Source organism: Coturnix japonica, chromosome 7 (assembly GCF_001577835.2).
Source record: "Coturnix japonica isolate 7356 chromosome 7, Coturnix japonica 2.1, whole genome shotgun sequence".
Taxonomy (NCBI): Eukaryota; Metazoa; Chordata; class Aves; order Galliformes; family Phasianidae; genus Coturnix; species Coturnix japonica.
This window is the reverse complement of record NC_029522.1, coordinates 685,489-703,912: the sequence shown is the minus strand read 5'-3', so window position 1 is coordinate 703,912 and position 18,424 is coordinate 685,489. Positions and strand designations below refer to the sequence as shown.

Genomic DNA, 18,424 nt, shown 5'->3' with positions numbered 1-18,424 from the left:
TGCACAGAGCTTTAACCTATCAGGAATCTTAAAATGAAAAAAAAAAAAACAAAAACATTTAGACCAAAGGGCTGCCCAGCTTATACCCAAGTAAGGAAATACTCGTTATTTCATGGGATTTAATAGAAAAAAAAAAAAAAAAGGATTAAACCCTAAGTGGAAATCACCTAGGGCAGAATGTGGTTGCACTGATAACAGAATTATATTTCACAGTAAAGGGAGCCAAACCCTTGCTCTAATTAACAGTCCACTTCTGATAAAACAAGTCAAAGGAGAAAACTGCAAGCTCAGAACTATGATCTTACCAGAGAAGGAGTTAAGGTGCAAGTAATAACTGACCCCTAATGGTTAAAGTGCTTATAAATAGTCCTCAAGAGGGAAAAGGTCTGGAAATGCAGAGCTTTGCCTATCTACATGACTGCTGCTTCCTCCAGCAGTTCCTCAAAAGCAAATTGAGTTTTTCAGCTTTAGATTAACTTGCAAAACTTTGAATCCGAGGCCAGGTCAGCCTCTTTCACACCTTGTGCTCATGGGATTCCACAAGTTGTCCTCATTTCATACTTGCTATGTGCAGTTTGTTTGCCATCCTAGCAGATTCTGGTCCTCTGACTGAGCTCTCTTCTGGGCTAAGTGCCACAATCAGTGAGATTCATAGGTGTGAATTGTCCTTTTGGCTCAGGCCATTGCTAGCACACAGCAAATACATGGAAAAGTGGTAACAGCAAGTTGCAGCGTTTACTTAGCACTTTATTAGAACTTAGTGCTTATTCTCTCACTGTATAAATTTTACTTTGCAAATTCAAATGCTTGGGGAAACTGAGGGGCTTATTCCCCTTTTTTCCCTTACCACTAATTACTTTGGAGCCACAGGCAGGTCAACAGCAGTGTAATGTATGCAGGTGAAGCTTCTCCTGCTGCACAAAGGTGGATTATCTGGACTACGGTTGATGCTTATGCTTATGCACCAGTCACACCAACGGTCAGGAGATAGCAGGGGATCTCTGTATGAGCCAAGGAAGGCTTTGAGCTGCGCTGCCAGCTCTTATCATTTTTAAAAGCAGATTGAAATTGTTTCCCAGGTTCAAGAACTTTCTGGTTTTCAAACACAACAAAAGGCAGCTCTGCAAAGTGGTTGTCAGCCAGGGAGTTCTCCTTCTGCTGGTAGGGCACTGCTGGTGCAGCAGCAGCAGAACTCAGCAGAGTTTCTCTCTAGAGAAGTCATACACTGAGCAGCATCTCAAATGCTAGGTTAGATGTCAGGTTTTGTTTGAAAACTGAGATGCTGTAATTCAGAAGGAACTCTGGGCAAGGTATTGCTGATTAAACAAGAGGGCGTTGGTTTTGCTGAAAGGAGTTCTCTCATTCAGGTTCATACTGATTAACATGTTTTCCTAAAGAATTCAAGAAACCTAAGGTGAGTAGGCTTGCTCTGAATTTCTCCTAAGTACTCAAAACCAACAAATGTTAAAGATCCTAATGGTGGAGGCTTTGCTGTTGTCAGTCTAACTAGAACTCTGGGTACCACCATACTGAGAAAATAAGAGAGAAAATCTCTACTTCTTGGAGTCTGAAATAGTATTGTTTTATTTATAAGAATATTACACCTTGCAGTATTCTGAGTAATTCCTTATACAAACCTTGAACACAGTAGTGCATTTTATATTGCACTAATTCTAAGTTGTCTGTATTTCTTCTGTGCAGATAAGACAAAACATGGCTGTTCCTTACAGAAATGACTCCACTCTTTGCCTCATTAGGCACAAACTCTTGTTTTACTTCATAAACCTGTCAACAATCTCACCATAGCTTATGTGTTTCCGGTGTACATACCTACATCTAAGGCCTTCAGCCTGGGCTTGCGTCAGTGGCAGTCTAGTAATTGCTATCTTAATGTATAATTAGTGCTTTTGTTTAGATGTACAACATTTGGACTTCTTCCAGTGATATCAACTCGATATCCAGTGGCAATAGAGAGATGTAAACAGAAATACTATCAACTGTTACCTCCTTTATTTAGTCCCCCATGGAGATTCAGACTCAGAGGTACTGACATAGCTTGCAATCATTTTCTTTGCATATATACCAGAGGAGGCTAGGGTAAAGGTACAGCATTAGGTAAGAGTGGTTGTTCAGTACTGATCTAGTGGCTTTAATGAAGGGAGGTGAGCATTTTCTTTCCGTGTAAGGAAACAAGTTCACTTGAAAAGGCCTTGCATTGCCAATTTCCTTAATCATTTTCATATAACTCCGAGGTTGTATGAACTGCAGTAAAAAGCACTGATTGCCACTTACAGCTTATACAACTACAGACTCGTAGTTGAGAGCACAGGGAACCCCCGCCGCTGTCTGTCTTCATTCTGTGTAACATCTTGCAGAAATGTTAGTGAACTCCATTGTCTTAAAGTGAAAGAAATCATTGTCTGTAATGTCTTTCAGAACACTTTCTATAAATAGTTAAAATTGCCCTGCTTTCTTCAGTTTAATTATTTATTTGCAGAATAATTATATTACATGTCAGATTCCATTATCATTGAAGTTGCAGACAATCCTGGAACTAAAACAAATGCTGTCTTCTCAAGGCCAGAAACCTCAGCATTTCAGACACAATTTTAATTGTTTCACTGCAGAGTCCATATAGAATAAGAATGAATGTGAACATCCGAGTCTTGAGATTTAGTTTAGAAGAGTTAACAAAACCTGCAGATAACAAGAAGTGAAGGATTTCCCGTTGCAGATTCTTGTCTGTATCTGTCAAAGCCTTGCAGGAAATAATACATCCCTCAGCAGCAGTGGAATAGGTAAAAGAAAGAGTGTTAATGGTCAGTGGATGTAAAATGTGAATATACAGTGTATTACAATAGAAGATCATTGTTAATGCCAGAGTTGATGAACTTGAATAATTTACCTCCATCAGAATCTAAGATTTTCAGTCACGCACAAAATAGGTGCCTAGCAAGCCCAAAACTGAACATACTTAAACTCAAAGAAAGATTGTTTTTTTGTTATTTATTGAACATTTAATTCATTTCCGGATTGTCTGCACAATTCTGTGAAACATCAACCTTGCTCAAGGAACACATAGGGACATGGAACTTTTCCACTAACTGTAATGTTGCTTTTAAGCACTTCCACAACATTCCTTTCCTGTCACCAAACTGCAGAATATGTCTGTCCAGTAACCTGTTAAAGCAGTGGCTAGAGGCAGATGGCCAGGGGAGAGCTGAGGACCATGGCAAAGAAGTCTGACACTTCCCCTGATAGTCCCTGAACTGCCAATTATCCGTAGATCAGGAACATCCGCTTGGAGTCCTGTCCACTGGATTTCCCCTCCAGCAGTGTGCCCTATCTTCTCCTTGAGCCTCACAGACCTTCAGCTTTCAGTATTATAGCACAGGATGTTACGTGAAGTTCAGTCTGCACAGGAGATGGCAGTAATTGTGTTCTGTCTGTGCAGATTTTCCAGCTGTACCTACCTGTGCTGCTCTACAAAGTTAAAACCTCTTCTGTATACAGTATATAGTACATAGCTCCAGTACTGGTGCTTTATTGTTTTGGTGCTCAGGTTTGTGTTTACAAGTTTATGAACTAAGGAGAACTGTTTATACATAGAATACTAAGCCAGACTTACTATTTGAAGGGAGCAGGGTCTACAGAGTGAAGATGTTTTGTTTCATGGTACAAAAGCTGCTTAGACCCTCCCCTTCATCCATAGCACTGCAAGCACCACTTCAGTACTGGTCCTCAAATGGAACATTCAAAAATATGGAGAATAAGGAGAATGTTACAGACTAAAGGACTTTTGGTACTCAAAGGACTAAAGGACTCAGAAAAGGGCCCGTTATTTACTCTCACCTGTGTGAGGTTCAGTCCCAAACCCACCATGTATTTCCAGCTCATTTCAACATTAAGGGCCTTTTGTGTTATTTTTACCAGAAGCCATCTTTCTAATTTCTGAACATATAAAATGTTGTTTTTCCAACTGTCTTTCAAGGCTTACTAGATTAATTTTGAAATCTTCTCTACTTCTCATTTGCTATATGCCACTTTTTCTTATTTGACTGCAACCAAAATACCATCTGTGCTGAAATTTGTTACATTAGGTTTTTGCTTTGGATATCAACTATTTCTATAAAACATCACTTAAAATCAATTAGTCCCTTTGGACATGAAGATAAACTAAACAAACAGTTACATATATCTTCCTGTGTTGTTTTTTTTCCCTTTCGTTGTTATGGTATTTTGAGATGTACCAGATTTGTCTGATGGATGAGTCGCTATGTAATGACAGCAGATAAAAATACTGTGATAGAAGTTGGGAAAAACATACAAGGGAAAAAAAAGTATGTCATTCTGCTTATTGCCATCCTGCATGAAGGAAAACATCCTGATGCCTAGACCAGTGAGTGACTGAAATGACTCAGATCTGCCCATAATGGATGATGAGGATGCCATGCCTTTCACAGATTGTCTTCACAAGAAATTCAAGTGGACCACGAATGAAGTCTATAGCCATGGAGGAAGTCTGTACCTGTTCTTTTGTTTGCGTGCTTCTCTGACCATCACTGGACTCCTAAATAATCTGATGTTATTTGGTAGCACAGCACAGGCTTGTGACTCGGGGCTGTTCTTCTGCTGTATGTAGATCCCTAGCTGTTTATAAAGGGAATGCAAATTTGTAGCTTTTTGTCCCCCTAAAATTTATCTCAGTGGGAATATTTACTCGAGATAAAGGTCACAGATACAGCATCTTGTTATTAGCAAAAACATATAAAGATTACATTATTTACACAAGACTAATTATTCAATTTCTTTTAAATATATATATATATTGAAACTATATCTTCACTGCAGCTTCTACATTTTCCACTCCCATCTAGGAGGACAACACCTCTTCTCTGTAGGATGAGCAGTGTAACCTAATGCTCTAGAAATTTGAGAGAAGCAAAGAAAAAATACCATCTGTTGGACTGAGACAAGGCATCAGGATGAGAGTATTTTGCAGGCCTCCTGGTACCTTCTGCATCAGGGCTCCCAGCATTGGGTCCTTCATCTCGGCTTTGCCAGATTCCGCCCAGTGTCCATACCCATATCTTCCTACCTTTCTGTGCCTCGCTTTTTTAGCTGGGAAATACAGACATCATACTTACTTCTTTCATCCTTTGTCAGTCAGGTATTAAGATTGCAAACCCTTCAGAGATCAGGGTGCTCTTATCTTCCTGCCTGTACATAAAGGGTCTTATTTGGCTTTTCACGTATAAGTGGTGGGTAGCAGTAGAAAATAAGCAGAGGTGGAGCATAGTGCTTCTTGCATTTCCAAGAGGTTCCCTGATGACACTCAATCCTCTTGTGTAAGTTATACGATGATTAATAATTCTGTTTCACACTAATGAGAGCTGGAAATGGCCCTCCTTGACCCTTTGACAGTTATATGCAGTGAATCCAGAAATGCAGCAGTGGTTAGCAACCAGGAGGAGTCCTTCTTGACTAAGTCAACCTCTTCTTTCCCTGCCTTCGACAGAAAATTTGCATGTGCTATGGTATCTCCATTATACTCATGTACGTGTAATCTGGACCTATGATATGAATTTTACAGGGTTATGAATCTTGGGGCATGTCATTAAGAAACAAGTGCTTTGGAAAGCAAAAGAATAAGCCTTGATATTTGAGTACAAGTGTTTACATTTACTCGTTAAGATTTGAACATGACAAACAGTTGCCTCGAGAGGGCAGACTCTCAAGAAACAAGCTCTGAAGGGCTGATTTTACTAAATGCCAGGCAAACAACAGCGTAATTTTAAGGATGTTGAAGCATGTAGTAAAGTAATATGACCCAGAAGAGGTGGGGTGATTTTTTGGGGTTGTTTTTTTTTGTTTGTTTGTTTTTTTGAGTATTGTTTATTTTTCTTCTCCAGAAACCTCTAAGACAGAAGCTTTGCTGCTGTTGGGAAACAGTTTTCCTAAGAACCCATCAGATGGCCTAGAATGGACACGTGTAATTGAAGAACATCCTTATGGTGGTGATGCTCCCAAGGGGCTTTTCAAACACCTTGGTATTAGTTGGTAAGAAGCATGAATGAAAGCTAACTATAACCTCACCCCAGTCTTTCCTGTCCAGGAGTCCTCCCAGGTGGGGGCTAGTCTGCAGGGTCAAGATGTACAAGGTGTGCTGCTGATAAAGAAGCCCTGTCTTGCCACACCGCTGAGAGCATTCCATGCTGTAGGCAGCACAGCAATACAGTGGCACATTAGTGCATCTTAATGCATATGACAAACAGTGGAGCAAGTTAAAAGTCTTGGCAGCTCAAACTGCTCCTTCTGACCCCACACTTCCCTTCGGTGTGAGTATAGTAGACTTCAAAGGTCTTTCATTTCTTTTGGGCACATAAATAGATTTGTAATTCTGGTCCAAAGCAAATTAACAGAGATCTCTTGGCCTCAGTGAAACAATGTCAACTTAGAGACCGAGGTGGTATTTTTAGTTACTTTGTGCTGTATGCCACGTGTTATTTAGGGTTGAAATTTCTAACTGACACTGTAAGTCTAGGCCTTCTTTTCAGACCAATCTTTTGAAAAGTAATTCAATATTAATTCAATAATTAAAAACAAATAATTATTTTGCATGAGAAACCTCACCTGGTGGCATCTACTGACAAATCCACATCTTTATTTTCCTCTACTACTAAGTAGGTTGGCTTGCCCCTACATTTTTCACTTACAGCAGCTTTGATTTTTTTTTACTCTATAAAAAGCCTGCATCTGACAGCATGGAACATATTTTTTTCAAATGTGGAAAACTGTAAGCAGATAACAATAATATCCTCTTCTATGGGAGAGAGTGAATGAGAACGTCAGCTTCTTCTATGCTATTATCAATTGGAATGAGGTCAATACTTAGCTCTGCTGACCTTGTCACAGGGATCACAAATTGCAAGACAGAAGAGGTGAAAAGGAAGGGGCTTTAGTTAGTCAGTAGTATGTGGCTACAATACACAGAACGTGCAGTTCTCTCAGAGACTAGTTTTCTTAAAACAGAAACTAGGTTTCACCTTTTGTCATTCAAGGGTTTCCAATACATGTTTCACTGTAGTTCCTAACACTTCTTAGTGGAAGTAAAGGAAACTCTTCTTCATTTAAAAAAACCCCAAAATTGAATAAGAAAGTTCCAGAAATATGGACATTACAGATTTGCTATGCTTAATTTGGGTGTAGTCCTTCTTGAGGAAGCTGCAGACAGGTTCAGCAAGATACAGTAATTTCAACAGGAAAGTTATGGTAAGATTGATATCAAGAACATCCAGATTCTAGTGGCTGCGTGACTCCTTGTTTGGTAGGGCTACTTAAATCCCCAAATGTACCAAAACCCTATTTAGGTTCTTTACAGAATACAGAGGCACAGAGACTTTGCCCCATAGCTTCAGAATTCACAGTTCTCCCTGCCCTGATATGGTCAGTTCCTAAACTCACGGAACACTAAGCACCATAGAGCATTTAGTTATAAATGCCACCAAAATTAAAAACATATAGATCTGCTATGAACACCAGAGTCTCTCTCTGCCAGTGTTAATATTTAACATTCCATGCCATCTTATTAAGGACTATGTGAGTATATAATGTAATTTAGAAGAGCTTTTCTGCTCATAAACTATGGCATCTCTGGAGCAGTTCATATTTGTTCTGGGGATCAACTGGTGCTATAACTGAAATTAAAGATGACTTTTTCATTTAAAAAATCCTTTCTAAGCCTCATTGACTTTGTGCCCTACACGCAGTCTAGGGTTTGCAGCAAAAACAGAGACCTGGAATCTTAGACTCTGATGACAGAGTAACTCAGCTATAGGAGGGCTTTAGCCAGTTTGATTCTACTTGGTGTAGATCTCAATTTCACATGGTGTTTTTAAAAAAGTAAGTTTTATGAATATCCATTTCTGTTTATTCTAATGGATTCTTGGACTGAGAAAACCATATGCTAGGAAGTAGGACCGAGCCATTTAAATAATTCTTATTAAGTACCATAAAACTCAAGAAAAAAGACATTTCAAAAGTTACTGCATTAAAGGAACTAAGACACCAATGGACTCACTAGGTTTTTATATAGTAGTACTTGGACAACACCAGTTAATTGCATAAATAAGTTACAAAAAGCACAATTTAGAAGAACCAAGCAGGCCCAAAGGCTATGTGCAATTTTGCCACGTAGATATCAGAAGTGTCGTGACTTACTTATGAAGTGGCACAGAAGCTGAAAGATATCAGTCACCATCTTGCCCTTCCCATCTCTAGAACAGCACCTTGGGGGCATGTACTCTGAATGGCAAATCCTATCAAAGCTGCCAGATCTGTCCTTAAAGAAATACCAAACAATTAAAGAATGTGCTTCCTTTCCCTGAGCATGTTAGATAGAGAGGAAATTCAAAAATCAGAGCTGGTTTCTAAATTTGCCTTTATGCAACTTCATGTTTCAAAGAGAAGAACGGAGTGCCTGAAGCTCCATGATAAAAATGATAAATATGGGAGGGTTTTTTTTATCTTTGCAAAGTTAATCAGGATGATAATTTTTTACAGATGCAATGCATGGACCACCTCATGGGAACTCAGATTGTGATCCCGTACTGTGTCAAAAGGAAGGAGACAAGCGTGACAGGTAGAATACTGTTTTCCTTACCATTTTGCCATTTCACATATTTGTTTTGTCTGAAAATCTGCAGTCTAAATTTGAATGAAGGCACCAATACCCTGCAGTTTTAGCATATCTTGTTTATAAATAAGGAAATTAGACGATTCAGAAATGTGTTTTGAGATGAGGAAAGGCAATGGAAATCTGTATGCCTGAGAGCGATAACTCTCAGAAAACAGTTTAGAATCACAGTGAGAAAAAGAAGGGATGCCAATATGCCTGCCAAACAGCAGAGTTAAAACTGGGACATTGTTTTGGATATTTATATTTGACTTATGTATAGAAAACAATTTTGAAGGCATTGTGTTAAAGTGAGGATGGCTGGATTTGCGGGGGCAGAAATAACACTGCAAACATGACTGCAATCCCTGAATGATCTACCTGGGAATGAAAATAGTTACCGAGTTTACAGAAGCCATTCATTTCTGAGGGAAAGCAAATAACCATATGGACTGTTCACATCCATTCAAAATTGAATGTTTTATTTCAGATGGCCTCCGGACAGTCTGTTGTAACTCCTTTCCAAATCTTTACAGACATGCCTAATTCGAAACACAGAGCTAAAAGTTAGTTCCAGAAAAGTCTTGTGATGTATTTAGCCATAGGATCACAAGGAGGGTCAAGCAGAAAGTGTCCAGCCCACAGTATTTTTATTATTTATCAGCACTCTTCTCTGAAGAATATCTCTAGCATGGCAGTTTCTCTTTTCTGAATGGCAATTATTAAATCACCGCTCATTCAGAAATGTTCCTTGTGACATATCCTTTATTATTATTATTATTATTTTTTAACAAGCCATTTTCCCAGCATGAAACAATACTTATATATATAGCATATTGAGTGGACCTGCAAACCTCCTCAATGAGCAGAAGAGAAATTGTGATGGAATTTTGTAAGTTGCTCCATACCATTCGTCATGTTTCCTGAAGTTAAATTCATTCCTATAGGAAGGCATAAATGTAATGCACATCTTAAGGAGCCAGTAAGTTGGCTTGCCCTGTAGGCATAAAATAAATATGATACCCACTTTCTTTCTCAAGAAATGCAAGTTTTGCATGTGCACACAGCAGAAAATCCGTGTCATGAGGGGATATTCTACTAACCAGCCACACAGCACTGGCTTTGTTTTCAGAGTGAGCAAAAGTTCGGATATAATCTTTCTTCCACTGCATTCAGTGAACACTTTTCACTCTGCAGCTCAGGAAGAATTTTATGTATATGACTTCTGACCTACCTCTCATTTTGAGCAATCAGATTAGAAGTGCAGACTTGATTTCCAGGTGAACCGAGAGGCCACCAGTGTCTGGGCCAGTGCTACCCAGGACCCCATGACGACAACAGAGACAATGTTATGTCTGTAAGAATCCGCATAAATGGAACACATAAAATCTTTTCCTTTTTAGTTGTCAAGTGAATAAAACACAAACCGATTAAACAAGTCTTTTCAGTGAAGCTCAGTGCAATCCTAAAGCAAGCTTGACATCCAGTGGCCAGAGCTAGCATGGGAATGACTCAGCCTTTAAAAATCTGAGTTTACTCTCTGGAGACAGCATTACCCTTTAGGGCTCTTATTTTTGTTTGAGATAGGTGTTACAGCCTTGTGACAAATGAGTAAGCAAGCTGGGAGAAACAATACAAAAGTGCACGCTAAATGTTTCTGGCAGCACATGACTAGGTGCTGAAAGAGAGTGATTCCACGTAAAAACCACGAGGGCTTAATCAGAGAAGTAATTAAGTGGGGTTTACCAACCCCTTCATAGTCCAGGGAGTCTGTGAGACTCCTCCAGATCACTCCTTCTGTCAAGGAGCTGCAAATACAAACGTAGGGCTGGAGTCTGAGAATGAACCAATAAGAGCACTACAAGACTGGTTTCTCCAAAAAGAAACTGGTGTAAGCTGACATTTAAATGTTTTGAAAGATTATTTATAATGTCTTTTTAAAACACTGCTGCTGCTTTTTGCAGCCCAGATTACACCAAAGAGCAGTCCTTAAAATATACCAGCAATAACTGTTATAAAGCAATCACATGTAGCCATCTGGGTTTATTGATGCACAAACAATGTACCGCATCAATCACTGTAAACCTTTCCAAACTTACATGTTCATATAATTTGGGAGAATTCATCCTACAGCGAAGATAGCAGGGCAATTTGCTAGAAGTTAATGTAAAATAAATAATTTCTGTTAAAAGAACAAATGGTAACAAGAGAAATATCTAGATATTACAGTTACTGAGGCAAGACCGGACACAATGCTTATATAATTAACAGAAGGTTGTCTTTAAACTTTCAAGATCATCAGTATACTTTTAAATAGAAGTTAATAGATTTTTTGGTAGGCTAGTTAAGACACAAGGAGTATTCATTTACTCTTGTTTTGCTTCTTAGAACATGTACAAAAAATTACTGCTACCTACTTTACTTTAAATATTCAGCCATGGTAGGCGTTCCGGGTTAACTGCGTGGCCTTTGGTCATGTTGGGAAAAACAATGGAATTCTGCATACTTATTCAAATTTATCGCTCCCTTTTTACTTCTTTTTTGTATAGTTGCTCAAGACAGCTATAAACTTTTCATCACTCTCAAATGATAGCATTACAAGAATACATATTTTGATTTTCTAACATTCCTTTTTTAAAAAGGCTTTTCTAAACATGGCATTTTAGTGCACGCATCTTTGGAGAGACCATTTCCAATCCTGAGGAGACAAAGCAGCAAGGAATTTGAGTATTCAATTACTTCTTCTTTTTTATACTTTGAGTATGCGTGATTAATTTCATAATATTCTGGCTTTCTTCAAGTTCAGCACAAAGCAAATTGCTACCTCACTGAAAAAAAAATTTAATATGTTTTTACTGTTAGAATAAAAGGTTATCAGTGATACAGAGGAGCATATGGAACGTCATTTCAGTTTTAAAAATGGGTTTTAACACTTCACATAGGATTAATGTTCCTTATGGAAAGGCATAGCAATGGTTTGAGATACACAGTTGACATTCCGGGTCTAGTAGTTACAAAGAGTCATCTTTAAAACAGGGAATTTAAAAAAATTATAGAAGAAAATAACACCTGGAAAATAACCCCAGTCTGTTACCTCACAGAGATATTCTTCTAACTATAAATGTCATTTAATCTGATTTGATTTCTCTCTGTGCCTAAAAATCCAGAAAACTTCAGTGTTAATTCTTTAGCTTGAGTTTGTTGCTGATTCATCAAATGAAACTTTTCCCCAAGCTAAAATAACGTGTACAGGTGCTTCTACTAACTGTGTGCCCTGGTGGCGCAGTGGTAGGAATGCCGCATTGCAACACCGGAGGCCCTGGATTCAAATCCCCGCTGTGGCACAAGTGGTAGAAGTGCCGCTCTGCTACACAGAGGCTCGAATCCTGGGGTGTTGGACTCGATGATCTCTAAGGTCCCTTCCAACCCGCACGAGACTATGATACTATGATGAAATGCTATAACTCAGTCTTAATGACTCCTGGAATGTTCTGGGTATTCATAAGATGAGCAGAAGATCATAACTCTTGAAGCTTTGTTTACCCATCGAAAAATCATCATCCTAGACATGTACAGTCAGAAAGCGTATAATCTGAGTTAACTAGAGATAGAGAGCTATTTCAGTAGTTCTGTTCTATTGAGACACTGGAACAGGCTTCCCAGAGAAGGTGTGGATGTCCCATCCATGTTCAAGGCCAGTTGGGATGAGGCCCCGGGTAGCCTGATCTGCTGGGTGGCAACCAGCCAGTAGCAGAGGGTTGGAACTAAGTAGGCTTTGAAGTCCCTTCCAACTCAAGCCTTTGATAGAATTTTTAATTCTATAATTCTAAGGTAACAATGCACAAATGCAAACAGTGTCCAGGTTTTCTGTTTCCATGTTTGAATTATTCCACGTTAGAAAATGGCTGAGCACAGTATCATTACTATTATGCTTACACTATTTTCTGTTTCTAATCATCAAATAATTATGAATGTGTGAACCCGTGTTACTTAAAGAGCTTCAGCTATGCAGATGAATAAGCAGACCACTCTCAAGAGCTTGTTTTCTTTTAGCAGGTGTGTAAACACACAGGAACATGATCTTCAGTTTGCAAAGGTAGATGGTGACAATTATAATCAGAGTGGAGATGTGACACTTCAAATTTGTGAGCTGTTATCCATCAGTATTTGGGCTAGGAAGCATCATTTCATTCTGCTATATGCTGAATGTTCCTGTTGATTGAAACTATTTAAAGATGTCAAATCAAGCCTTTTTCTCTATGTCATACCACACCTGTTCAATTTGTATTTCCTTGTTATCACAACCGCCACAAAAATAAGCACTCCCTGTACAACAGACTGTGCAAACACTTCCAATGCTAAGCATTTTTTTTGCAAAATAGTTTGATTTGTGGAGTAAAAATCTCAGGGGCACTTAATGTAATTTTCAAACATAACTCTAGTCATGTTAGGTGTAATTTTAATGGTCTGTCATTGGACTCATATTATTTAAATATTTAAACGTAAAAACTACATTTTCAATAAGGATGTATTCCTTACATTATTCCTGTTGCATTTCAATGTAATTTCTGCTGTCACAAAATTAGGATACCTTTGGAAATATTATACCAGCCTACTAAATGATCTGTGTGTTTTTAGGTCACTGACATTAGCATCTTTACCTTTGCAAAACTTGCCATGGAATCCATGTCCTGGTAGGTGCCGTTCTAACCTTATGCTTAACTTCAGTTATGATCTGTATGAGCAGAAGCTGTTGGACAGCTCAGCAAATGAGCTGTGGTCTGGGAGATGTGGAATGGGCAGAAGGGTCCTTTTCTGCAGTTTGATAATACCAAGAGTGAGGCCCCAATGTATTTAGAGTTGGCCTGCTCAGCTATTTAACTCATGGCTACTCATTAGTGTAGTTATACCTACATTAGAAACTTTGAAACAGCAGTTTCTAAGAACAAAATGTAACAGTGTTTTCTATTTCACTTTTTAGTTGTCCTCTGAAACCAAAGAGAAGGCGAGGAACATAAACACAAATATTGAAATGAAGCAATTTTCAAAGATTTAAGAATACCATATCAGGAAGAACATAGTTTAAGATTTTAATCTAATTTGAAAGTAACATAATAATAATGAGAGACAATTGATTTGCTATTCATCATGTTTTGGATAACTGTACGACAGACATGGGCACATTCAAGAAAAAATTAATAACATGTAAAATGAGTTATGCTGTATTATATTTATGTTTTCCCCAGCTACTAATACAGTTTTCTAATTGCACTGCTGGGTCTCATACTCCAATCACAATTTTTAATTATTGACATATAAAACAATCCAATGTGATGCTTCAGCAATAAATTAGCATGATATTAGAGGAAAACAAGCTGAACATATTCAGTAATCAAGTCAATGGCTCACTGACATGACTTCAATCTGCGCAATTACAACTGTTGAACTACGCAGTCCAGGTTTTCCAGCAGTTTGCAGGCAAAGTCAACAGCACACAAGGAAAGATGCCTAAAGAGCCTGCTGTTTGAGCTGAGCTTCTCTCTTTTTAGGATCCAATCCAGCACTCATTTAGGCAAGAGAACACTTCTGTTCTACTTGCACAGGCACTAGATCAGGTCTCAATTGACATATTTGGAGAAGGGAGAAGCTATCATTTCCTTGGTCATTTAAAGAACTCCCACTGAGGGACTACAAGGATCAGGATATAATATTTACCTGAAATAGGTTAGAAGATCCCCTGAAAATGAAGCAAAGCTACTAGGATGGAGGTTTGCTGACTTGAACATGTCTCTTGCAACCTCTACCACATAATGTCAGCATTGTTAAGGGGACTAATCTCCTTACTGTAAACATGCAGAACTGTGTTATTTAATGTCTTAGTTACTCTGTATAGCCTACATGCACACAGAGCTTTTAGGGCAGGCTACACACAGTTTCAGCATAGTGCTTAAAATACTGTCTCTCTACTTTTCTAGAGAAATCACAGTGGTAAGAGATGCACAGACAGTGGTCCCGAAGGGGGCAGACAAACCAGGAGAGCATGGCTGAGCTGGAAGTAGAAGGGGACAATGGGCAGAGATCTTGCAGTATTGCAGACATACAAACCAAGAATTCCTCCTGCTGGTACCTGCAACAAGAGCTTTACATACAAGATTCTGCAGGGTCAAAGCCTTTATTGGCTCTGTGTGCTCATCTCAAGCCCTAAGGAAAGTGTTTGCTTTGTGTGGGAAAACAGCTTGGAATCTTGTACTCTGTGATGTTACCACCAAAGTCTCAGAAATAAGGTAGTTCAGACTATTTTGTAGCCGGAGTTGCACTGAAAACAAAACTCGATGAAATGCACAGAGTGTTTTGGTATGTTCATTCCTCTTGCTGCCTATTTCCTCTCCATGAAACAGCTCTGTTCCCATTTGTGGCAGTGCAAAATACAGAGATGTCATATTTAGTGCACAGCCGCTCCGCTCCTCCTTGGCATGGCACAGCGCAGAGCAGCTGAGCACTGAGTGCTGCCAATACTCCCCCAATCTGCAGGGCCCTGATGCAGCTGGAGTCTTGGCAGATCAGAACTTTTAAAGGCACAGTGAGAGGCAAGTTTTTACCAGCTTGTTTCAACCAAAATGGTAGTGTTTTCTTCCCATGCTTTTTAACTATAAATAGTTTTCCATGGAAAAAAAAAAAAAAAACAGAGCCAAGTGTCAGTTTCCACTATCTTCCTATTCTGCAACTGTTTTTGGAAGTCTTTTCATTTTCTGTGTCATTTTCTCATACCCTTCCAACAAACTACTGTGCAAACATGAACTCCCAAAGATTGCTCAGGTCAGTAAGATTTAAACCAGAGGCAAACATGCAAAACAATGTAGAAAAGCAGTGTTTCAGCAGTGTAATAGTGGGTTTTTTTTGTTTTCTTTTGGTTTTATGGTTGTTTTTTTTTTATTATTATGGTTGAAAGTCTCCATTTTGATGACACAACATGGTTTCTACTCAAGCAGACCTCAGAGCAGGATGTATGAAAGAATTACTGATTTTTAAATTAAAGACTTGATCTAGGGTTTTCTGTATCATTTCCTTTGTCAAACTGGAAACTTAGTATTCATTGCTTGCCTTATATCCTAGCTGCTAAAAAGCATCCAGCCCCTGCATATATGGATGATATGAAGCTATCTCATATTGCTTAACGTTAAGCACAGGGGGCTTTAGAGGTCATTAGTTCACAGCTAAAGATTAGGAGGCATAAACAATCCTCTGTGTATGCATGGTAATTTAATATGGCTTGGAGAATTTCCAGTGCAGTTTAAAAACACAAAATGAGTTCACTTCACAGTCTTGAGTGCTACTTCCGTAATGCAGCCTTTTTATTTGTGTGATTGGTTTAGTTTGGTTCATTTTTCTGAGAAATCAAGTTTTCATTCCACCTGATGCAATCCTTTTCCAAAAAATCCTGGTTTTCCACTGGCATTCCATTTCAAGTTGTGTCTTGCCTTTTGAGTAGAGCTGGCATTAAAAGATAACCAGGGTCCAAATAGGATAAAAATAGCTCAGCATCTTTTATCTTGATTATTAATATTTTTCTTCCCACGTTCAGTTTTACTCAACTCATTCCCCATTTTATTTTTCATAGTCCTTATGGTCCACATTCTCCCTCCCTACTGATTTGTTTGCGTTGCTAACTAGACCCCAAATAAGTGTATTCTACTCTTTAGTTCTGTAGAAGTTATGATAGAGTTTCTATCAGAGTTTTCCTTCCCCTCTCTCTCTCCCTTCTTTCTCGTTATTAATCTTTGATAACTCTCTTTTTGATCTGCACACTACACTCTGCTAATTTATGGATGCTTTTAAAACTCAGACATGGGATTACTTCATTTGATTCATGGAAGGCCATGAGCACTTCAAATTAACCTTTTGCTTCCTTGGAAGAAAAAAAAAATTACTTTGGGGATTTGGTTCACCTGTTGAAAAGGAAACTGTCTCTTCTTATTTACTGAGATTGCCTCAGTACCGCGGAGATGACTCATGCATGCTCTGCAGGGCTTAGATGGCACTGTAAATTCACTGCTGGACACCATGGACCTGATCCAGAGTAAACTTAGGTCAAAAAAAACATTCCCATTTACTCTAACTGCAAACCTGCATTATACTGAGTGCACTTGGTTCACACAGAAATTAATGGAAGGAGGCAGTGTTTAGTATATCAGGGAACCATATAGAGGTGACACAGTATTGTCTTAACTACTGCAAAACAAAAGCACAAAGTGACATCACCACACCTCTGACAATGTTATGGTGACCTTTGCCTATCTGTGCTTACTGTATTCCTTATTTAAATAATAATAATAATAATAATAACTTGACCAAAGAGACATGTTGTCAGTGACCAAACTATCTATGGAGCCTTTATTTTCTACCAACCCACTAGGGGGGCACAATATTTTCTGATATGTCATTAGAACGGGAAGGATGACTCCCTAACAGAAAATGACAGTGAAAACCCTTGAGAGGATAGTTTAGCTGAGATGTGGGGTAAGAGCCTTCGGAGCTGATCTTCAACCAGACCTGCAGATTTCTGAGTATGAGAGACATGCAGAGATCCACAGAAAGGAGCTGTGGAAAGCAGTCACAAATCTCAGTGCACCAAGACTTTGCCCTGCAAAAGGGACTGAACTGTAGGTTAGGAAGATTTCATATCATGCTTGTCTAATGGCGCCCATGAATATAGCAGTGTTACTATTTCCTTATATACATATATCAGAATGTGAATGCAAGTACTTTCAAGCACTGAATATGATTCCTGTGTTTGAAAAACAGGTGGATCAGAGGTTTTACATCCTGACCTGTGGCCATAAGACAGGAAGCGTTACACCATAGTTGTGAGAAAAATAAAACCAGGCCCTGGGTAAAACAAGAGCAGATACTAAGTTTGCTTTGTGCTTTTCTGAGCAATTTTCAAACAAGTACTGGCTGTTAATAAGAACTCATTTTCTGAGTTTATTTACTATATTAACACTGTTCTCTTTCTTTACTAGTTGGTCCTCTGCTACCCTCAGTATTCAGAGACCAAATCAATTCTTTAAGTCTGGTCCACAGCACTGGTCTCATTACTGGGCTCCTTTACGTAACTACTAATAAACGTCACAGTCTTATTGTTCAAGCACCATTAGTGTGCATGCCATACAAACCTGCACAAACAGCCGTGAATTTAGAAAGGCAATTGTGCCTTTTGAGGCTTCAGTACAATGCTACATTGTGCATATCCAGCAGGGCAGAACAGAGCCATAATGGGAGCCCTTTCTGTTAAAGCCTGTCCAGTCAGACCATCCATTTTTGACTCCACAGGTTGCCAATATAAAAATGAATAAAAGGAAATACTTTCTGGCATAAATGTGAGTATTACACCCTGCACAGCTTATCCCAGATACCTTGCTTCAGCCTGTCTGCCTCTTAATGAATCAAGACTCGATAGGAGCTGGCTTGATCTGTTACACTTGTTCACTTTTAGTTACACACAGTTTATTGTAACAAGTTAGTGTGCAGTTTATTGCGTGCAAGAATATATGTGATATTCAAATATCTCATTTGAGCACAGTTTTCTTGCTTTTTATCCCACAGCGTAAGGCCATTTGTCAGAGGGAGGTTGTTTTTCATTAGAGCTTACGCTAAAGGAAGAGAATACTACAGTCTTACATCCCTTTAGATGCTGGGAACTCACGGTGATATAGCATTGAATGGACATTCCATTCACAAATGGCAAACCAT

The 18,424-nt window shown here is 38.8% G+C and overlaps 1 long non-coding RNA gene across 1 annotated transcript in view; it reads left to right on the top strand.

The window, feature by feature from the left end:
• Positions 1-5,916: 5,916 nt before the first annotated feature.
• The window catches only part of LOC107316319, a 29,877-nt gene continuing 17,369 nt past the window's right edge, over positions 5,917-18,424 (top strand). The window contains exons 1-3 of the long non-coding RNA XR_001556287.1: positions 5,917-6,060; positions 8,563-8,641; positions 14,650-14,797. This is a non-coding gene — a long non-coding RNA (uncharacterized LOC107316319). The remainder of the gene's footprint in view (positions 6,061-8,562; positions 8,642-14,649; positions 14,798-18,424) is intronic.